This window comes from Canis lupus, chromosome 14, assembly GCF_048164855.1.
Source record: "Canis lupus baileyi chromosome 14, mCanLup2.hap1, whole genome shotgun sequence".
Lineage (NCBI taxonomy): Eukaryota > Metazoa > Chordata > Mammalia > Carnivora > Canidae > Canis > Canis lupus.
Genome location: NC_132851.1, coordinates 32794651 through 32819224, shown reverse-complemented (window position 1 = coordinate 32819224; position 24574 = coordinate 32794651). Strand labels below are relative to the sequence as shown.

Genomic DNA, 24574 nt, shown 5'->3' with positions numbered 1-24574 from the left:
AAGATTTTCTAAAGCTTTGCTTTTCAATTCCAGCTTTTCATTTTTTGGTGAGCTGAGAAAACAAAATAAACAACAACCACAAAACCAAAATTGCTTAAGAAACACACATTATTCTAACAGCTTGGCCAGTGTCTCTAAACCCTGTCTATGTCTAAATCCTGAATTAGAATTCACATTTGATGCTTCTACCTGTTATGAGAAGTTCACAATTAAGTAAAAATGTGAAATTAAGACATGGAGACTTGTTCTTAAAAAGGTGAGTGCTTTGTCTAATTATATTTTATTTGTTCAGTAACAGTAATTTTTCATTATTTGTTACTGAGAGCTGTTTTATTATGTGCTTGGACTCAAAACATATTTCAGTGAGTGCTACATATCCCTTTGAAACTCATCAAATGCTTAAATTATTTTATAATTTATAATACTTCAGGCAGGAAGAACCTCGCAATGCATTGTAGAAGCATTATCTAAAGGTAGTTTTAGGGCAGCCCGCATGGCTCAGCAGTTTAGTGCCACCTTTGGCCCAGGATGTGATCCTGGGGTCCTGGGATCGAGTCCCACGTCAGGCTCCCTGCATGGAGCCTGCTTCTACCTCTGCCTGCCTCTCTGCTTCTCTCTCTCTCTCTCTCTCTTTCTCTCTCTCTCTCTCTCTGTCTCTCATGAATAAATAAAATCTTTTTAAAAAAGTAAAATGTGATTTTGAAATTAGATATATTTGGGAGTTCCCCATCACTTCATCTTTGAACCTCAGTGAATAAATTAGTAGAATTTTTCTTTTATAGTCTCAGATATTAAAAAAATACTTAGTACATCCTGTGGATTAGTCTATGTTTTTTATTTAATTCATTGGTTTTGTTTTCTTTTGTTTAATGATCATGTGTTTATATGTGTATATCACGTATCTTCCTGGTGCTGTAATAGGGTCTTTGCTCATAGGGACTGTCAGCTGTGCCCCACTTTGTCACTTAGAAAAAGCTCTATGTGAAACATGAGTTACAGCTAAGACTTGAGTATTTATCTGGTTTTAATCAGTACATTATAAGTTACACTGAGCTGTCCCCACCCTTGTAGGAAAACACATGCTTTGATTTCTTTACAAACTATGTATTTATTGGAAATGTAAAATTTCTTTTCTGGTGAATCCATGCTTTTAAGTATTAAATGTTAGAGATCTGGGTAAATGTTTAAAATTCCTCCCTTACTTACCAGTTGCGATTTATTATTTAATTGATTGGTAGAGAATATAAGATAAAGTTCAATGTCTTTGGTAAATTTGAATGGATATGATCTAAAATTGAACTATTTTCAGGGCATCTGGGTAACTCAGTTGATTAAGCATCTGATTCTTGATTTCTGCTCAGGTCGTGATCTCAGGGTTGTGAGATAAAGCCTGTGGTGGACTGGTTGTGGAGCCTGCTTAAGATTCTCTCTTTTCTTCCCTCTGCCCCTCCTTCCTGCTTGCTTGCTTGAGCGCTGACACGCACTCTATAAATAACACTGACATGCGCGAAATAAATAAATAAACTATTTTCTATCAGGTGTGAATATTTGATACATCACATAGTTATTTGCTAAGCATTTGGCATAAATTATTTAACTTTTCTTTCATTATATCTTTTCCTATCTCATTGATTCCCAGTATTAGAAATGTAGGGTTCCAAGCCAATATCTCCTATCAACTTCAGTAATCAAAGTCCATTAAAATGCAGAATCTGTGATATATGAGAGCTTTCCTTTTAGTTCTGCTTCAGGTTTTTTTTTGAACAGTAATTCTGCTTTTTGATAAAGGTCAAAGTGTTATTCAGTGCAAAATCTTATGCAGAATTATAAGCAACTATATGATTTCTTTATTGTTGCAGCATATTGAGGTTTTTTTTAAGCTAGAAATATGCTAATATCAAATTCTGGATTAAAATGAAATGTAGGGTATTTTCTTTAATAACTTCTAATTCTTCATAAAACTGCCAGTACATTATGAAACCAGAGCAGTTTCACATTTAGGATTTTTATATGTATATAAATTAGGATTACTTTTTTATATTGGCCTTAACTTCCTTTAATTTTATGGAAAAGAACCAGTCCCAAGGGCATTTTTATAATTTAATACATGTTATTCCTATGAGGCTAAGTAAAAGTGTTCCATGAATCAAAATCTTAGCTGTAGAACCTGTTCAACTACTTAACTGTCTGTCTTGGGACTAACCAGATGTAATTATAACTGGCTTAAAAGTTCTGACCTTTTCCTTGCTTATTTCAAAGTGATTCTTTAAAGACTATTAAGCTATGTTCAGTATTTGTCCTACTGTGTAAAAATATTTAAAGACAGAGTTTAAGCTGTTGATTTTGTTTTTTAAAAGTAGTTTGAGAAGGTTCCTTTGCTGCTTGTTCTCCATGCAAATTTTTTAGGAGTCCAAATTCCCTGGGTTGGGGAGGAGGGAGATGGAGGTGGAGGTGGAGTCTTCGTAAGGTTTCTTTGAAAAAGTATAAAAGGTCCCTAAAGGTATACATTTGCCTTCATTTTGACCCTCTAAATCTTCCTTATTCTATAGCTTATCTGTGAAAATTGTTTTATGTATTCAATTTATATGTAACAGTCATTTGCTTAAAAGTATCAGTGTTTAGTCAGTAGCACAGAGTCCATATTTGCCAAAATACTACATTACTTTTAAGTGAAGCTATCAGTATGGATGAGAAATAGAGTTTGGAGACTGGGTATTGGCAATTTTTTTTTCAGATAACTTTTTGGCCATTTGTTCTGTAATATTTACAGTAAAATGTGCAGGTACCTCTTTGCTTTCTCCACATTCACATGACATATCTTTCTCTTGGTTACACTCTAAAAATTGTGAGCAGTACAACCCTTCCAAATTATTTTCGTGTTTTCACAGACCTACACCCTACTGGCATGGGTGGGAATTCTGTCATGCAATCACACTATGTATAGTATGTACTTAATGTTTTAAAGAACTTTTCATATCTTTGCATCACTAGTTTTTAGTTTCATATACAAATGTGCCATACATGTTTACTTCCCCATTGGTAGATCTACCTATATGTTGCTCCAATATTTCACTATTGTAAACAGTCCTGCAAAATTCCAGTATTTTGATGCCTAGTGTAACTGTTTCTACAGGACAACTTGTAAAGGTATAATTGCTCTGTCAAGGAAGACGTCTATTTAAAATGCTTACAGATCCTGCTAACTTAATCTCAAAGAGTCTGTGCCAGTTTATACTTTCATTAGCAGAAGAGAGTGCCTGTTTTCTCACATCCTTGCCAGAGCGCCATCAATCTTGTTCAGTTTTGCTGATCAGAGAGTTGCAAAGTAGTACCTCATATTTGCATTCCCATGTCTAAAGGAGAAGTTAACATCTTTCCATATCTTTATTGGCTTCTCTCTCTCTTTCTCCATTCCTCCCTTCCCCTTCCTCCCTTCTTTCTGTCTCTTGGATCACCTGTTCATACCCTTTGCCCATATTTCTTTTTTTTTGCTAATTTGTTCTTACTGCTTTGTAGAGACTCTTTGTACTTTGGATATTTTTTTCTTTCTATGTTATATGTGTTGCAAATATTTCCTCCTTATCTGTCATGTTTTTTAACTTATTTAAAAGTGTTATGTAATATTTTGCGGCTTCTAAGTTTTGTTTTTCTTTAGAAAGGCCTTTTCCACCTTCAGTATTAAACATACATTATCCTAAATATATTACGTCTTAATCTTTTAAAATTAGGTTTCTCATCAAAGCTAAGAAATGCCATTGATTCTACAACACTGGTATTTTATGTGCTGAGGAAGAAGGAAAAAAGACTTTGAGGAACAGATCACATACTTACTCATTTCAAATTTTATAAAGATCTCTTTTAGATATTTATGTAGACAAATTTTTTAAATTATAAAACATTTAAAATAAAGTATCAGTTTTTCATCTTTGCACCAACAAACTGTAGTCCTTGGGTGTTCTGAATTTGTCACTGAATTTAAATATGTCTTTCATTATTACTCTCTGAGTATTCATAAATACCACAGTGTATGTGAAACACCTATTGTGGTACTGATACTTATCTAGATACTTTTATATATGCTCTCATCTCAGCCTTGTGGCAGCCTTTCAATGTAACTGTTATTTAGTGCATTTTACAGTTGAGAAAACTGGGACTCAGAAAAGTTAAGTTGCTTGTATCACAGAGCAGTTAAAGTGATGGACTCTCCTGAGTGCAGAGGTGGTGCAGTGGCTCAGGTTCAGGATGTGGTTCTGAGTCATTTATGGAGGCAAAGACAATATATATGTGGACCCAGGTCTACCCTCAAATATACAGGCAGTCTAGAATGGAACATCTGTAATCATTTAAAAGTGTGTGAATGATGTGTGATTCTGATTTTCATACCTTCTCAGAACCAATGTATGCTATGCTGCCAAATAAATGTTCACATTTGTACTTATTGATAAGTTTGCTGATTTTTTTTTATTCCTGTCAATTTTCATGTTGTTATGGTTCTGGAATCAATAGGATTTATAATGGGGCCTTTACTTTAAGATGGAAAATAGATACTGATACCAAGAAAATTGTATAAGCATTCTATTTGTATGTCAACCCTAAACCAGAACAAGAGATTATAGTTGCACACTTAGCCTGAGCATTGTTACCTACATTAGAGTCCTAGCCAGTCCTAATAGTATATACCTTGAACCTTTCACATAAAATATGTTTTTAAAACTGCATGTATGATGAGAATGATATGGTTTTTATTATGAACCAAAGGAAGTCATTTAAACTTTATTTTCACACAGGCAGATTTTTAGCTTCAAAAAGAACAAACAAGATAAATATTTTGTACTGTTTGGTTATATATAAAAAATGATTAGGCAGCTCAAACAAGGGAGGTAGAAGACTCACAAAGGTACCGACATTAGAAAAAAAACTCATCAGAGTGCTAGGCAAACTCAGTGTGGCCATGCCAGACAAGGATGTATAACGTCAAGGATTAGCGATAGTGCTCTGGGTAGACCAGAGTACAAGCCTTTTCTAAAGTCATGTTGCATATCCTGGGATTTGAATCCATGCCTTATATTTATTTGTATACAGAATAGGTTGAATTTTGTAAGAAGCAGTGTTCATAAAAGTTGGCAAACCTGTTTTACTTGTCAGTGTTTTCAGATCATTGCTTATAAAACATTGATATTTATAGTAAATATCTTCTTTTAAATACAGGCTAAACCTATTAAATCATGTGCCCTTGTGCTGTACTCATTTAAGAACTTGACCCTCTGGCAAGTGATTGAGACAGCTCTCAGTGCCATGGAGTGTTTGAAGGAGCTAAAGGGAAGTAGGAAGAGAAGAGATTTTCAGAAATAAGTATTCATACACCAGTCAGGCTTTTGAGAGAATGAAGGATATATCTTTACACTGTGTGACCTTTGGCTAATTCCTGAAGCATTCTGACTTCATATCCTTGTATATAAATGAGAACATTATAGTCTTATAAGTCTCTTTACCAATGTGACTGCATCCAGTGGTCTATTTTACTGTGTGTTTGTGTGTATCAGTAGAGCACAATATGTAGCAGAGTGATTTCCAGGTTAAACTACCTGGACTCGCTTGTAAACTGGAGTCCCCTATCTCCTAAATTGTAATGAGCATTTAATTAGATAAGCCAGATAAACCACTTAGCACACTATCTGCACATATTAAACACTCAGGAAATATCTCATTCTTCAAAACTCAATCCAGGTGTCAAGTCTTAACAGGATCTAGACCTTGGACCTTTTAGGTAAAATTGGTCTTGTCATTGTGCCATAAATGTGTCTTGTACTGAATGCTAATTTAACCCTGTTATTAAGTGCTAAATTTATCTCTAATTTATCTATATATCTTTTCCTCCTAGATTATGAGCCCCTTGAGGACAGAAACAGGTTTATTCATCTACATAAGTTTAGTGTCTGACATCATACATTTTGTTGAAAGAATAAAATTTTATTCTTGTTTTTAAATAGAATCCCCTCCCCACTTAACGGATGATAGTCTGGAGCACAGGTGACGAGTAGAAATGCTGTCAGAAATCTGTCATGGTCTTACCCCCATCCCTTCTTTTTAACAGCTTTTTTTTTTTTTTTTAACAACTTTTAATTGCCGTTGCATTCTGAAGGATTTTTTTACTTCTTCACAGTGTTTTCCTTATAATAGGGAAATAAAGAAAGTAACTGCTGGGTGGAGAAGACTGTCCTTTAGATGAATTAAAGTACTATGATGAGAAATTGTATAATGCATCATCATGGTAGTAGAAAAGAGTATTGATCCTGGAATCAGAGCCTCCAAGTTCATGTTACAGCACTGTATTTTTTGTAATCTGACAGTGATCACATTTTCTCTCTATAAAGTAAGCACATTTATTTCATGTTGCACGTTGTAACAATAGGAAAAATAGACTAAGGCATAAGAAGGGTTGGAGATTGTGCTTTGGGTAGACTGGAGAACAACCCTTTTCTAAAGTTGTTAGGATGGTAAACGTGAGATAATACATAGTACTAGCACCTTGCTTGCTTAACGGAAGACACTCAAATAGTTCCAGAAGTTAGTTTCTTTTTTGGGGGAGGGAATGGGGACACAGACCTAGTGGGAAGGGGGAGGTTTGGTGGAGAAACTTTTTCTGTAGGAGCAGGGAGATGAAAGGTGGTGGACCCTGAGCCCAGTCTTCTTGGAATGGTATAGCAGAACTAGAGCCAACTAACAAGTTTTCTGTCCTGGAGTTAGTTTCAATTGATACTGTACCCTTTAAATTTGAGAAAAGCCAGCCTATTTTATTCAAATTGCTATTGTTTTCTGTTAGAAATGTTGTTTAAGTTAGTTGTACTCTTGGTTAGATTTGAAAAACAGAACTAAAATGTTAAATGGTGACATTTTACTGACATCAAGCTAATATTGTAGAGAGAGCAAACAAAGATAAAATGGCAAAGGTATAGCCAAGAATTAAGTCCCATAATTAAAGGTTAATATTTTCTGAATACAAAAAGGCAGGTCTCTGCTTCATCAAACTTGACACAGTTAATCATTGATAACTTGAGACACACACCGAAAACATTAGAGCCATATAGGTCTTTATTGATTGTGTTTCCCTTATAAAAGGTAGAAGTGTAGAGAGAATTTTTCTCAATACTACTAATACAAATAAAATTGGTTGATTATTAGATACCTTTCAGTCCAGTGGCTATGGTAGATGAACCTTCACTACTTATGAGAGTTTTGTCCAGATCGTTTCCCAGTTAGTGTGTTTTGAAGGAACCCCACAAAGTCTCCCACTTGCAATTTCTTCTCCCCCTGTTCTTACTTTCTACTTTCATATCTTTTTACTAAATATTTTCTCCCAGTTCTGTTTGTGTCTTCTTCATTTGATCTGCTTTTCAGAGAATCAGTTAATGATTTGACTACAGTGTAACAGAAAACTCTAAAACAGTAGCTTTAAACAAGTTGGTGGTTTGTGTTTTTCCCCTCATGTACTGTAGTTTCCAGGAATCTTGGTGTCATGGCAGACTGAACTAAACATAAGTCTTCCTCCTGCTACCATTCAATAGTTCGAAACTCATAGAGATGTCAAATAAATACACATGGCTGACTGCAAAAGAAAAATCTCAGCTGCCAGAATGAAGAGAAAACAGCCAGAGTAGTAAAGTCAGAAGCTGAAAGCTGCGTGGACCCAGGAGATTATCAACTTGGTTATTAGACTCAGCAGTGGACTGTGGGACTTGAACAGGAAAAGAGATGTGACCAGATACAGTTCAGGGAGCTGACACTGAGACCTCTGCACAGTCAAGACCCTGGAAGGTTCTGCAGCCTCAGGAAGGGGGAAGCAGCCCTTCCTGCCAGCTCCGCCTGGCAGCCCAGGGAGCCACAGAGCAGCTTCTGAACCTAAGACTATGTGAAGGGGGAGGAAGAGTTAAAATGTCCGTTTCAGTCTTGCCCTCATAGTATCCATGTTTAGTTTAAAAATTACTGTGAGCATCTCTTTAATGTGCCAGCACAATAAAGTGTTAGTAGCAAAGCAGTGAACGGAACACAGAAGTTTCTGCCCTCTTGGAGTCTCTATTCTATCAATCATAAAAAATTTTAGTAATGTATAGATCAGACACACTTGAAGAAAAATTTTGAGACAATAGAAGGAATAAGCTAGAACACAGCACAAAAAAAGATGGAAAAGGGGCACCTGAGTGGCCCAGCATTGAGCGTCTGCTCAGGGCATGATCCCTGGGTCCTGGGATCGAGTCCCACATTGGGCTCCCCACAGGGAGCCTGCTTCTTCCTCTGCCTGTCTCTGCCTCTTCCATGAACAAATAAACTTTTAAAAAAAAGAGAGATGGAAAAAATGAAAGATTAACACGAGAGATCCAATGTACATATGGACTTCAGGAGTTTAGGAAGGTAGAAAATAGAATGGGGGTAGGTGAAGCAATTGTTGTGAACTGACCAAGCTGATGTATTTGTGTTCAACCGTTGGTAGATCAGTATTACACACTGAGTGCCCCTACCCCCCCCAAAAAAACCCACCCACACTCCCCTCAAATCACCCTCAACAGCCAGATTGTAATGAAAACAGTTTCAAACCAACTTCTGTCACAAGTACAGATACTAGCTAAGCAAGAAAACAGTTCTTGTATATTTGGCAGACTCAAGGAAGTTTTCAACCCTTTGAGATGCTCTGACTATATAACCTTGTCTAAAGAAATCCCTTCAGGAAGCAGAATTCTGTGCTCATGGCTGGACAGAGGATCTTTTAGGTGATTTAGGTTAGGATGTTATCCCAAAGATTAAGGACTAGGCCAACCTGGATTTTTTTACCTCTTGGAAGAGTGGGGCATACAACTAGCCAATTCATATAATCTTGAAAACCTTTAATTTCAACATCAGAGCCAGTTTTTGAAGTGCATCTTTCTAGTTAACAGACCACAAATTTGATCAATAAAAGTGTTAGCATTTAGTGTGTAAATCAGCAAAGCATTGTATGTTCTTCAAGACATAGACAACAGTACCTAGAAAAGTTTCCTCTTGAATTATGGATTCTCTGATTAGAGTGTGACTGTGCTGTCTTGATCAGAATGTTAGCAGGACCCAACTGATGACTTTACATAAGTAACACACAATGTGCTACATATGCTGGAGAGTTTCAGCATAAGTTGCAGATACCTTAACAGCTATATTGAAAGAGAAACATGGCTAAGGAGTTTCCAGAATTGATCAAAGACATTGCATTAGGAATGATATCTGCCTTCTGGTAACAGAACCAAAGTAACAGTGGTGCTTAAATTGTTGGATAGGCTGTCAAGGTAGGCTGTCCAAGTGCTCAGTAACTGCACAAGGTCAGTGGGGCCACAGGCTTTTTCTGTTCTCTATGACCCACAGAAACCTCATTGTGGCTTCTGTTCTCAAAAGATGGCTCACATTCCAGATAACAGGAAAGAAGGGCCAAGGGCAAGATACACTTCAAATATGATAGCAAAATAGACTTTTCAGGGAAAAATAAGAATTTGTTACCAGTGGGCATGCACTGAAATCACTGTTAAAGGGTATTTTTTAAGTAGAAGCGAAATGAGCCCAGATGAAATCCAGAAATGCAGCAATAAATGAAAAGCAATGGAAATAGTAAATATGTCTCCAAACATAATTATTAACTGTAAAAGTGTGGGGTTTAAAAACCTGTGGAATTAAAATGAATCATATAATAAGACACAAGAAGGGTAAGTGGAGTTAGCGCTCTCAGGTTCTAACACTGGGTAAGTGGTAAAATTAATACCGTCATTGAAATTGAGGCTGCATGTTACAGTATCTGAGTTCAGCACAATAATAGAATGTGTAACAATGTCGCGGGGGGAGGGGGGAGTGGGATACTGAAGGCAGAAATAGAAAAGGAAATGTGAAACAGGCAGGTCAAATTTTAAAACTGCAAAACATAAACCCAAACACTTCCATTTGTTACTGGAGTTATGGTTGGAAAGCTGTCAGCTGAATCAGAATACCCTACATATTTCTTACAAAAGACACAATTGTAAGGTGACAGAAAAGTTGAAAGTAAATGCACAGGGAAAGAAAGATACATTCAACGACCAAATGAGAGTAGTATGACTATAGTTTTATCAAGCAAAGAGATCTAAAGCAAGAAGCAGCACTACCGATAAAGGACATTTTATAATGATGAAGGAAATAACCCACCCAAATAAAAAAATCCTAATTGTATATGTGCCTAAAACAAATATAAAATATATAAAATAATGACAGGAGAAAAAATCCCTAGCCATAGCTGGAAACTTTTACACAGTTCTGATGATAGCTAATGGAATATTCAGGACCCCACCACCACCAAAAAAAATCAGTGTAGATGTCTGGATGATATAATCACTAAACTGCAGTTAGTTTACATATATTGAACACTTGATCAGAAAAAGTTTACATTTTCTTCTAGTAAATGTGAATCATTAATCAAAGTTGACCTTATGCTAAGTCATAAAACCACCAAATTTCAAAAGATCAAAAGCCTTCATCCAACATTCTCTAACACAGTGGAATTAAGCTAGAAACCAATAAGAAAAAGATGACTTAAGAAACTCCCAAATGCTTAGAAATTATGTAATAGATTTCCAAATAGTCCTTTGGTCAAAGAATAAATCAAATTTCACAATATTTTGAGGTGAATAATGACGGTACCAAAACTTGTAGAGCAGGGTGTGGTGTGCAAGCAATTTATAGTCTTAAATGCATATACTAGAAGAAAAGCAGTGCTGAAAATGAATGACTTAAACTAATCTCAAGCTAGGAAAAGAACATGGAAATAATAGACAAAAATTAATGAAATAACAGAATAGAGAAAGTCAACAAAGCCAAAAGGTCGGTTTTTTGAAGTCTATTAAGAATAATCACTACTGTTTAAATTTGAGATCCTAACCAGTGATATAAGGCCGAACAGGGGTTCCTGGGTGGCTTAGTCTGTTAAGCCTCTGTCGTCGGTTCAGGTCATGATATCAGGGTCCTGGGATGGAGCCCCAGGTCAGGCTCCCTGCTCATCTGGGAGTCTGCTTCTCCCTCTGCCCCTCACCCTTCCCAAGCCCTCTCTTGTGTGCTTGAGCTGTCTCTTAAAATAAATAAATAAATAAGTAAATAAATAAATAAATAAATAAATAAATAAGCGTATATATATTTTATTTTTTTAAGAGGCCTAACAAGGTTCTGAAAGGAGAAAACACTATAGACAACTGGTTGGGAGCACAGAAAATTCAAAGAACTCTATAAAATATTTTAAGAATGTATCAAGGTTCCTGGATACAAAGTCAATATACAAAAATTAATTGCATTTCTAAATGTCAGAAGCAAATTGAAATTGTTAAGATGATACCATGTGCACTAGCATAAAATGTCAAATACCTAGAAATAAATTTTTGAAAAAATCATATTGAGAGAAATCTTAAAAGATCTAAATAAATGTATGGATATACATGATAATGGCTTGGAAGGCAATTTTGTAAATTGTTAGTGTGATACTATCACAATCCCAGCAGTATGGGAAGAAGATAACAAGCTGCCAGAAATGCAAAGGACCAAGGCTATCCATGGTAACCTTGAATAACAATAAAACAACTTTCACCAAAGCTGTAGTTATAATTAAGACTAATGTTGGTTGGCATAAGGATAGACAAATAGACCAATGTAACAGAAAAAAAAAAGTCTAAGGATGAACCCACATATATGAGTCACTGACTTATGACAACGGAGCACCACTGCAATGGGCAAAATGATAGACTTTTCAGTAAATAATGCAGAATCCGATAGCCATATGGAAAAAAAGAGACCTCTTTTTTACATCAGACAGAAAAAAATCAATTCCATATGGAAGATAGTCTAAATGTGAAAGGGGAAATAATAAAACAATATCTGTGATTTGAGGCAGTCAGTGAGTGATTTAAAGGATGTAAAGGCATAAAGGGGAAAGAATTTTAAGCTAATCTATGGTGATAGAATCAAGATAGAGGTTATCACTATACTGACTTTTTTTTCCCAATAGAAAAGACAACTTGATATCAGGAAAGAAATAAGATATGAGTAAGGGTATAAGTAAGATTTTTTTAAAGATTTTTTTAAAGATTTTTAATTTGATAAAGCTATTGTGAATTTATATGGATAAATTTTAAATTTTAGCTATTTTTAAATATTGAATAAACCTTTTTTTTTTTTTGAAATTTCTGTAATTCACCAAATCTAGATGGTTTATGGTGTGGCCTATTAAACCATCAAGAAACATAATCTTTGTAAATACTGTTCTAAAGAATAGAAAAAATGGGAAAACCCCACTTTGATACTGAAGTCAAATGGAGGATAGGCCAGTCTCTTTTATGAACATGGCTGATTTAGCTTAAATGTTAGCATTTCAGATTCACCAATTAAATTAATTCATTATGACAAAGTTTATTCACAAAATGAATGGTTGGTTTGACACTGGAAAATCTCTTCATGTAATATGCACTTACATGAAGAGATTTTCCAATGCCAGAGGGGAGAAATCCACAAAATGCAACATTCATTCATGATTTAAGAAATTAACCAATGAAACACCCCCCTGATTATGAATAGACAAACTTATTAAAGACCCATGGTTAACATCACAGCTTAATGATACAATTTTAGAGATAATCCTTTAAAGTCAGCAGTAAGACAAGGAGAGTTGTGCACTTTTCCACAGTACACTGATATCTTGGCCAGTGCAATAAGACAAGAAATACAGACTAAGGATTGGAAGGAAACAGTTAATATTAGTAGACAAGATCATTGGGGTATTTTTTTGAAAGTCCAAGAGAACCTACAAAGTATTACGACAAGTATGAGATTTGAGGGTATTTGGATGTAAGACCAAATATGCAAGAATAAGTGGTGCTCCTTTCTTCTCAAAAGACTACCTGAAAGTAATATTTCAGAGAATTTCAGTCGCATTAAAAACTATAAGGTACCTAACAATACACCCAGTAAAGGATGTGCAGGAATTTTACTAAAGGAAACTGGAATAAATGCAGCAATATCCCATGTTGAGGATGGAAAAAGTCAATATATTAAAGCATCAGCTCTCTTTAAATTCCCTGAAGTTCCAATGAAATTCTCAACAGAATATTCCATAGAACTCCATAAGCCTAACGAATTAACAGGGGAAAACAAAGAGCCAAGACAATTGAAAAGGAAGAAAAAGAGGGAGGAGGACCTGTCCTACAAGACAGCAGGACTTATAGAGCAGAGCCATAGTGGCACAAACGCAGATGCACAGATGTGTGGTACAGAATAAAGGTCCACAAGTCACATATTGAGTACTCGATACAACAAAAAATGGGAACACAGGACTTTTAACTAAATATCATGAGGACAATTGCATGTCCATATGGGAAAAAAGTCAAATTACATATCTTTCTCACACCACATGCAAAAAGAAACTTGATGGATTAGAAACCACCTAAAAATGTTTTAGAAGGATATATAGGGAAGTATGGCCCAGTGTAAGGAAGAAAGAAGTTGCATGTGACACCAAAGAAAGAACCATAAAGGAAGAGATCAATGTATCTGGCTATATTAAATTTACATAGTTAAGTATGACAAAGACACTAAATATGAAAAAAGTCCATAGGCTTGCAGTGCACTTGCAATGTATCTACCAGTAAGCAACAAAGGAAGTATTCAGATCGCATAAACAGTTAATGGGGAAAAAGCTATACAGAAGAGGGCAAAAGGGTCAGTTAACACAAAAATATGTTTTAGGCGTCTAGTAGTCAAGGATATGAGGGATATGCAAATCAGCACAATTAGATGCTATTAGTATCCAGTCACATAATACCAAAGATTGGCAAAGGTCTTGAGAAAACAACTTATACTTTTTTTGTAAATCACTTTAGTAAAGATGAAATCACACATTGTTTATAACAGCAGCCACATATAAGTCTTTTTACAGAAAGTTGTGCATCATACTTCGGTTTAGAAATGATTGAACATTGGGAGCTTATTACAGATATTTGTGGCAGGGAGATAGAAGATTGAATTGCTTTTTCCCAAAACTGGAAAAATCTCAGGGGTGTTTTTATTGTAAAGCAAAGTCTTGGCTCTAGATAGAGAAAAGTCCAATATCTTGTTTTAAATTCAGCTACGTTTGAAGATATTAACAGTAAGTACAGTTTGTGAACCACCATGGTCTCTTAACGGTCATGTTTTGACTTTCCACAATTAATTATCTAAATTCATAACCATGATGTTCATTCACATGAAGGTTACAGTTCAAATTAGGAGAAAGTGTGTAATAAAACAATTTGACAAAATTCTTTTCTTTATATATAATAGCAAAACACAACTGCAGTTTGTTGCTTATGATAGTATTTAATATTGATAAAATGATAACGCAAATTGTATATTTCTTGAGACCTTTGCTTTAATATAGTATCTGACACAGATTTTATATTTAGTTCACTAGATTATTCAGTTTTCTTACTAAAATATGCTGAGATTTTACAGTCCTACATCTAAATGAATAATTTTTAACTCCTAGTGATTATAGATTATTTTAAAGAGAGTCACATGTTTTACATATTTCCAGTTTTATTTCTGAAGGAAGGTAAGGTGCCATGTCATTGTTCCCCCAATCTATCATGTGTGTATACCGTAAAGTATGTATGAGGACATTTCCCACAGCAGTATTTGGAGTAACAGGACAAAAGAAAATAACTTACATATCCTTAGCACTAGAGTTCCCAGTCAAATCCAGTCCACGGCCCGTGAACTGAGAATGGTTTTGACATGTGTTCAATGAAGGATTGACTTAGCAGGTCTAGCGAATCATGCACATTCCAAAAGTAAGTCTGGCCCTTGACCAGCTCCTGGGAGATAACATCTAAGTTCTTGGAATATTCCGCTTCATGTGAGTGAGTGCCTATGTTTGCTAGAGGCCTTGAGCCACATCAGATAGTTTATGCGAACAACGATTTATGGGGATTTATGATGGGGACATTGTACCATGCAGTATCAGTTTGATCTCTGGAGGAGCTGGAAACGGAGTAAGGTCAGCCATGTGAGTGTTACATGCCTGTGAAACTGACCCCCAGTAAAAACCCTGGACATGAAGTCTCAAGTGAGTTTCCCTGGTTGGCAGTGTTGCATACATGTTGTCCCACATCATATCTGGAGGAATTAAATTCTGTCCATGCAACTTCTCTTAGGACAACTGGAAGCTTGCACCTGATTTCCTGGCCTCTTCCTTATGTGCCTTTTATGTTTGCTGATTTTAAACCCTCTTTTTGCTATCATAAATTGTAACTGTCAGCACAAACACTTTTGAGTTCCAGGAGTCATTGAACTAGATGGTGGTCTTGGGGACTCCCAACACAACATGTTTAAAGGATTATTTATTAGAAAGAATATGTGATAGGAACCATAGTGTGTCCCATAAAGCCTATCTGGCCTGTTAATAGAAAACTTTTGCCAACTGATGCATAAATATAGCAAAATAAATACGTTATTTTCATATATTGCAATCGTAACAGTTAAAATGGGTAAAGATTGACATGAAAAAATCTCAAACTGTTTTAAGTGAAAAAAGCAACAGTAATACAATATGATGGTATTTATGTAACTGAGGCTACTGTTATAAGTAAATGTATACGGAAACCGTACAAATCCCATATTGGGGATACCCACAAACTTCAGGACAGTGATGTGCTCTGGGGGGAAAAAAATAAAGGTAAAGCTTATTTATTACATTTTTATTTTTAAAGAGATTAAGGGAAAACTCAGACCTCATAAAACAAGTGAAAATGTTTAATTTTACTAATTCTTAAATTTATTTCCTTAAATCAATTTAGTTTAGGATTATAGAATGATTGTGCTAAAGACTTCAGCTGCTTCCAACAAATTCCTCATGGACTGTTAAGAAACTGGCCTTGATAGGTGAATCGCCTAAGGTCATGCTCAATTCTTTCTTGTTTAAAGAGGCCATTCTGTAGGAAGTAAGTTAGTGCTGGCAGGCTATTTATTCTGAACTATGGAAAGCTGAAAGTTGATTCTTTAAACATAACTGCATAGGTGTATGCTGTACATCTTAGAGACCTGTCAAGTTCTCTAATTTTGTGAATCCATAAATTGAAGAACATTGAGGGATTGATTGAGTATAGAAGAAAGGGAAACTTCCTGAGGATTCAGACAACTAACTCTACAAATAGTAAAACATTGCCTTCTCGAGGGTTGATTTCCTGTATGCTAGGGACCACTAAATCCACTGTGGCTTTACAATGCAGGCAATATACTTAATTTGTATTTTCTTTCTTTTTTTTTTTTTAATTTGTATTTTCTTTTAAAAAAATTTCTGTGCTCTTTACAGCATAGAGATCATGCTACGGTTAGTGTCCCTTTGGTATCTAGTAGATTTTAAGGCCATTAAAATTTAAGTACTTTTAGGATTTTAGTAACCAAATAAGAAAGTGACTTTTAAAATGCTTTGTAGGGGGATCCCTGGGTGGCGCAGCGGTTTGGCGCCTGCCTTTGGCCCAGGGCGCGATCCTGGAGACCCGGGATCGAATCCCACATCGGGCTCCCGGTGCATGGAGCCTGCTTCTCCCTCTGCCTATGTCTCTGCCTCTCTCTCTCTGTCTCTCTGTGACTATCATAAATAAATAAAAATTAAAAAAAATAAAAAATAAAATGCTTTGTAAACTGCAAATTAGGGTAAAAGTGGTACCACTAATGTTACACACACAGAACTCAGATTTCTGGTATATAAAATTTAATGACACCTTTCCTACATACACTCCAGGAGTTGCTGGGAGAATCAAATGAGATAATAAACATTTAAAAAGAGAGAGAGACCTTTTATAAATGTTAAAATGCTATGTGAATGAGTCTTGTAAAAAGTATTACTATCACCCTGTGATGACACTTGTGGGCTAATTATCATTGTGAAGGGAAAACACATAGTCTCTGGTTTCCTGAGACCAGAGGTAAGCTGTATCAGCTATAAAAGGAAAAATAACACTCATCCAGCTTTTTCTTTGTAGCCCAAACCAGGTTATATGAGGGATGAAAGAAGAATAAGACCTAGTTCCTGCCCTTTTTTTTCAATTTAACATTTATTGAGGACCTACTGTGTGTTAGGTGGAAGGAAGCTAAGCACTTACATTAAGTGTCCTCACATTTGTCTGACAAGGTATTATTACCTATATTTTTCATATGGAAACTGAGGCTCAGAGAAGTTAATTTAAAATCCAGTAGACTGAGAGCTAGAATTTGAACCCATTATTTCTGGTTTGAAAGCCTCCGCCACACAGAAGAAAACAAGAAAGCTAGGAGCGGAGTGTTCAACAGTCTGATAAATTGTTGCTAGAAGGTAAATGAAAGGAGACACTAGTATGGGCTGCAGCAGGTAGGGGAGGCTGCTTAAAGGAAGCCGTGAAGGTGGGTGAGGAAGAATGAACACTGTTGGCAAGGGGGAGTGGTAGCTCTTTACCATTTCCTGGGGGCCCTACCTCATTAAGCCTAGTGGTGTGTGTCTTGGAACACACTCTGGCCATGCTGCCTCAGGCAGGCATTTGGTCCCAGGACAAGAAATAGGGCTGGGGGAGTGGGGGACTTACTGAACAGCATGGAGAATGCAAGATGAAACCTGGAAATGGTGGAGGATTGGACTCTTTTCCAGAACTCAAGAACAAGATCCAACCCCAAGGTCGGGATAAAGGCTATTATGTAACATTTACAGTTCTATAAACACACCACATCAGAGAGCTATTTAAATATTTTCAGGTGGATGACACCTGATTTTTAAAAATCCTTTTTAAAGTAGGCATTGAGATAGGGTGAACAGGGGTTGGGGTTTTGAGACAGTGGGGTCAGATTAAGAAGACCTTGTCCCTGAACTCCATTCATTGATACATGCATTTACGTGAAGATACCGAGCCTCAGTCACCACCAAACCTTTTGGGTTGTGAGTATAAAGTAATTTATATAACCATACTTTGAAAAAGGTAAAGATTGCTGTAGATAAGTTTCATTTTCAAGCAGCATTGACATTATTATTACTGCAAAGATTATAATAGGGAATTTATCATAACATATGCTCTAATATGTTTTTTTCTAATATGGTTTTAAAAGCTTTTTTCCCCTAGCTATGAAACACTTATAGAATAGATACTTACATATTTTTTTCATTTCTATCAGCAATGACTTTTAAAGAGAACTAAACCGTGTCCTTGTAGCCAGACTTTACAAATAAAAGTCGTAACAGAGCCAACGGAAACATTATTTGGAATATAAGGCACTGTTGTGTTTAATTTTCATAGTTATAATAACAAGATAAATAAAAGTGTAAGTGTGAATTTCCCCCTACCTCCGCATCCCCTGCTGGTTACCAGAGGCAGGAGGGCATGTGAACTACCAGATAAATACATTCGTATCCCTGAGTGTCCCTGTGTTTACCTGTACAGGAGTGTTGTGCAGCATTTTAACTTGTTTCCCACCAGCAAGTTTACTCAGATTTAGTTTCTTATAGTCTGTCTTGTTAAAACAGTACATGGTTTTATTAGGATCTAAACTCCCGGTGAGACTCACTGTTCTGTGGAAAATGAGCCAAAAACAAGAGTCTCTATCACTCAATCTGAGAATAAAGCTCAGAGATACTTAACTATCTAAACCAGTGGTTTTCAACTTTTTAAAAAAGATTTATTTTTTGTTTGAGGTGAGGAGAGACAGAGGGAGAGAAAGAATCCCAAGCAGACTCCCCGCTGAGCACAGCACTGGGCCCAGGGCTCCATCCCACAACCATGAGATCATGACTGGAGCTGAAACCAAGAGTCTGACACTTAACCTAGGTGCCCCTAAACTTTTTTTCTTTTTTTTTAAATAGTGGAACCTAGTCTTTAAAAATAACTCTTGCGGAGCACCAATGTGGCTCAGTTGGTTAAGCATCTGACTTCATTCAACTCGGGTCATGATCTCAGGGTTTTGGGATTGAGCCCTGCAGGTATCAGGCTTGTGGCTCAGCAGAGAGTCTGCTTGTCTTTCTCCCTCTCCCTCTGCCCCCACCCCTACTTGTGCTCTGTCTCTCAAATAAGAGAAAATCTTTAAAAATAAAAAAGAACTCTTTCACCAAAGGCCAACATGTAAGGCCCATGCGAGCCTGCTTGCTAAGCTGTTTCCCTTGATAGGTGAAGGGCCCAGTTTGAAGGCCATGATGAAACTCTACCTTCTTTACTCTCATCTTTGGCCACTAGCCTCATCAATCTTTCCAAATCAGCCATTCTTGCACGTTTACTTCTCCAGAGGATCCTGTCTGGTAATCCTGCACCTTTGCAGATGCTGTTTTTCTGTTGGGAAAGTTCCCCCATCCTCTTGACCCTTTATTTCAGTGGCATTTAATTGTTTTTGATAGGATCTTTCCCTAGAAATCTTCCCTGAGACCCTTGTCTGGGCTTCCACATCATTCATTTTATTCCTATGTCATAAAAGTTATTGCACTACAATGTTCATTTATTTGTCCATCTTTCCTGCACTGCAGTTGTGTTCTTTTTGACAGCAGGAACATATTTGGTATCCTACTTCCAGTGTTAGGCATGTGATTGATAATAAAAATAATGCTTACTGGGTGGATGGACAGATGAGAAAGAATTTACCAATAGACCAAGTTAAATGAATACTTTGAACCAGCACCTTGAACCAAAAAGGAAAGTAGCGGAACTGATAAGAGAATTTCTTCACATGGCTACCTGATTTGGAGTTTGCCTGTAGGCTTGACACCACTTCCCAGAAGGCAGCCATCACTAGGTTAGCCCTAGGGAACAGTACAGCATGAGTCATGTGCCTGCTCCCATATCTGGTGCTGTGTATTTATAGCTAATGCTGGTGGGTTTTCACTTGTTAAACAGCAAAAGAAAAATGGTTGCACGAAGGCCAAACAAAACACTAATGGAAATGGTTTTAATAATTAATTTTTTAAAGGCTTACAAATGACAAATCAACTGGGAAGCTATAGGAACATTTAAGCTGAAATTTCAGCTAAAGGAACCACTCTCTGGCTTGTTCTGGGGTTAAATAGGGGTAATTTAAAAGCTGCCAGGAAGAAGGCCAGTGATGCCTTGTTTTTGTTTGCTTTTTTTTTTTTTTTTCAGCAAACCATATCCTTGAAAGGAAGAGTGCTTGACATTTAAGTGCTATAAGATGGTAAAAGTCAATAAAACATGGAATGGAATGAATTGGTAGCTATGCCACTTAATATAATTTTATTGCATAGTGCAGTTTTCAAAATCACTTTTAGATAATACCTAAGCTTCCTTTCCTTATATATAGCCTAGTTGGCACATTACTTCTCAGGTAATTATTGCAGGGCAAAATGTTCTGTGGAGGTTTTCTACTTAAGTTTTTCTTTTCCGTATGTAATTCCGTTGATGGGTCTCAGTGAACTCTCAATAAACAGCAAAATTAAATTCATAAGTACAGTAATGCACTTGATAAAAGAGAGAATGGTACTTGCATTTATTTATTGAGCATCTACCATGTGCAAAACACTGTTGGGCCCTTTTTCATGAAGTATCTCAGGAAATCTTCACAATTAACCTAAAAAGGTATCCCCACTTTATAGACAAAGATCCAGTCTTGGCAAGGTTAGCCATTGTCCCATCCACACCCCATGTGGCTCAGATAGGAGTTGGACCAGGTCCATCTGACTTAAGTGTCTACTTTTACCACTTTTTCATTGTGTTCCAGTGACCATACAGTAAGAAACCTTGTTATCGGAAGTAAATGTAGGACCCAAAGGGAAGTGCCCTAAGGTGTTCATGTCCTCCCCTCTTGCTTTTCTATTCTTTTTCCTTTGGAGAAGATGAGCAAACCTGTATCCCTGGCTCACCCTTCACTGTTCTATTCAGTGCCCAGATTGATGTTATAAAAAGATGATCATTTACATTTGAATAGTTATTTAAGAGTTTACAAAGACTTTGCAACATCTCTTTTCATCCTCATTTTACAACAGAGAAAATTAAACTCCAAAGAGATTTACGACTTACCCAAAATCACATATCTAATTAACAGCAGAGGAATTTTAACTAGATCCAGAATTCCTGATTCCAGATACTCTCTGTTACATCCTCAAGTGAGAACATGTGTGGTTTTTCTCTAAGGATAGAGAAGATTTCACTCTCCAGAGCTCCATTTGCTTCTTTTCTTATCTTAAGAAAAGCTTATCCTTCCAAGGGATGAAATTTATTAGGTACTCTCAAGCCTCTCCATATCCTGCTGTAATTATCTGGATGTGCAGATACCACTCTCTGTCGAAAAATGTCAAAACATTCCACAAATGGGCGTAGAAGAACACATGCAAATGGTTAGACTATCATTATTTATTCCAAATGATATGAGGGTGGTCCTCAGCACAGCAGCGAGAGAAGGCTTAGAATTCCACCCACTAAAAGAGAGCTTCCAGCCCACTTTTTTTCCCTGTGTCTTCTTACATAACTGCTACAAAAGTCCATCAGCTGAACAGGGCAAACTTTAACAGAAGATGTCCGAATATAAGAGGGAACTGTGATGGTTGTGTCATCTCATCTTCTCTTTTTACTTTAAAAAAAAAAATTAAGCTAGAGGAAGAGGGCTGGCCTTAAAATGATTTTCCAAAGTGAGCAAGTAAAATGGCAGAATGGGAAGAAACTGGGATTTAAAAGATCCCAGGGGCAGTCTGCTTCTTGAAGCCTCACTTCCCTTATTTGAAGAATGAGTATTATAATCCCACAGGATGTTGTTGAGCATATTAAATCAGATGTTATATGGACAGAGGAACTTGTGTTTGTATATAAGAAGACAGAGTAGCAATTTGAGAAAGAGCTAGAAACACATATAAGATCAAGAAGTGCAATCTACCCACAGCAGAGAAGGGTTAGTGTTAATAAGACTATGAGGGCTTGGTTTAAAGATACTCAGTTTGCTATTTTGATTGGAAAATGTTTTTTAACCAAATGCTTTATTCAGGTCATAGATTTTGCTGTCTTGTTATAATGATAAAGATGGCAAAACATGGTGAGTCTAAAATCTAGCATCTCTTTTCTTCCAGGCCATTGATCCTTTTACTTCGTGTTGCTGCTCTCAGTGTTGAGCATGCAGACTTTGATGTGTAGTTATTATACTTTTTTTTTTTTTTGGTATAGAGAACAGTTCTTTATTCAGTTTATTTTTAAAAGATTTATCTATTTTAGAGAGAGAGTGAGTGGTGGAGAAGGCCAGAGGGACAGGGAGGGAGAAAATCAGACAGACTCCTCACTGAGCACAGAACCTGATGTAGGGCTTGATCCCATGACAGCGAGATCATGATCTGAGCTGAAACCAAGAGTCAGACGCTCAACGAACTGCACCATCCAGGTGCCCCTGTTTAATAATTTTAACTTTTAAGTGCTCTGAGAAGAAATAATAGTAATAGAGGGATTTTTCTCCTTTTGGTAATAGAAGACTCAGTGATTTAGACCAGTCTTCCTAGAGAAGACAAGGAAAAATAATAGACCCAAATAATGTTTTATATTGAAAAAGAACCATTAAGATAGTAAGGAATTGTCAGCCATGATCTGGGAAAAGGTACAAACTTAGAATGATACACTCAGCATTCATATAACCTTCTTAGGAGTATTTGCCAAGCTAAAAGAGGCTGCTGAGGGGTGCCTGGGTGGCTCAGTCAGGAAGTGTCAGCCTTTGGCTCAGGTTATGATCCCAGGGTTCTGGGATCGAGCCCTACATTGGGCTTCCTGCTCAGTGGGGAGCCTGCTTCTCTCTCTCTCTCTCTCTCCCTCTGCTGCTCCCCCTGCTTGTGCTTGCTCTCTGTCAGATAGAGGAATAAAATCTTTTTAAAAAAATAAAAAATAAATAAAGAGGGAGCTGAAAGTCACAGCTACTCTTCTTAGCATTCTGGGACTACAGGTACAGAGTCAATGTTCAGGACTTACCAAGGTGGGTACCATCTTGTAAACTCCCCACTTTGGTCTGGGACCCGAAAGATTTATATCCTAAGAACAAGAGGAAACCAGAAATAAACCAGTCATCAATCTATTTAAATAGGCTTCATGTCAGATGGGTGGCCAGGTCTCAAAGATACCATGAGAAGACTTATTACAGGCTTAATCTCCATCCCAGAAGGAGAGGAGAGAAGAAGAGGGTGGACTACATTTCATACAAGGTAATACTTGAGAATTTTCTAGAAATGGTAAAAGATATTAGTCCACAGATTCAAGAGACCATACAAATGTCAAGCAGGATAAACAAAAAGAAATCAATGACATAGCGAAGTTGTAGGAAACAACAACAACAACAAAAAATCTTAAAGGCAGATAAAAGGTAGAACTTACCTTTAAAAAAGTGAGAAATAGGCATCTCAATAACAGTAAGAGAAGCCAAAAAACAGTAGACAAGGGCTGAAGAAAATTAATTGCCAAAGTAGCGTTCAACACTTATGAAAGAGTGAAGGGGAAATAAAGACATTTTCCGATGATAAAATCAGAGACTTTATCACAGATAAACCTACACAAAGAAATTCAAATGATAATCTCCAAACTGACTGGAGGCTAGTGATGTATGAATGAAGAACAGAGAAATTGATAAATATCACATGGAGTTAAAATATTTAGAGAGCTAAAATACTACAACACTGAAATATAAAACAGGAAGAAGGCAAACGAAGTTAAAAGTGTCCTAAGGTCTATGCACTGAGAAGAGAATAAAAGTATCAATTCACATTAGACTCTGATAAGTCAGCAATGCATGTTTGACTTCATGTGGCCACTAAAAGCATAAAGATTTAAAGATTGTATTACTTCTAACTAATAGTCCAAAATGGGATAGAAAAAGACATAAGTCTAGAGGGTGGTGGAACATAGGTAAGACAAATAGGAAACACACTTTCTAAGAGTGGATTTAAATCTCTGTCATTAATATCAAATGTAAATGGAATCAGTGCTCCAGTCAGTTCCAAAACAAGGCTGGATTTTTTTTTAATTGAAGTGTAAGCTATTTACAAGAGACACATTGAAAACACATGCATACCAATAGTTTGAAAGTAAAATAACAGAATTATCACCTAAATAACAGAATTATCAAGGTCTTATCACCTAAAATAGAATTTAAGGCAAAAGACATTACTAAGAATAAAGGAGGTCACTTTATAGTGACAAAAAGTCCAGATCACCAGCAGGATATACTAATTCTATCTACCAATAATATGACCTCAAAACACATGAAGCCAAAATTGATGTCTACAAAGAGAAGAAATATATAAATCTACAATCACATTTTAACATATTAAAATCCTGTGGGGCAACCCTTACCCACTAAGGAATGAGAGCCAGTAGAAAAATATCCACCACATCCAACCTCAAGTGGCTGATTCTTCATTCCACTTCAGAATCCCAGCAAAACAACACCCTGAATCCTCTCAGCAGTGGTCAGCTCAATAAAGCACCCTTGAACTGGATTGACCTCCTTCCCTGTTTTACTCTTCCCCATCCCTCTTCTCTTTCCTTGGGATCCTATCCCAAAATAAATTCTTCATGCCAGTACTTCTCTC

At 36.5% G+C, this 24574-nt stretch overlaps 1 long non-coding RNA gene across 3 annotated transcripts in view; it reads left to right on the top strand.

Moving 5' to 3' along the window:
- The window catches only part of LOC140603875 (uncharacterized), a 44349-nt gene that overhangs the window by 7021 nt on the left and 12754 nt on the right, over positions 1 to 24574 (top strand). For all 3 annotated transcript variants that reach the window (XR_012006855.1, XR_012006853.1, XR_012006854.1), the window contains one exon: positions 34 to 24574. This exon is cut by the window's right edge and continues 12754 nt beyond it. This is a non-coding gene — a long non-coding RNA (uncharacterized lncRNA). The remainder of the gene's footprint in view (positions 1 to 33) is intronic.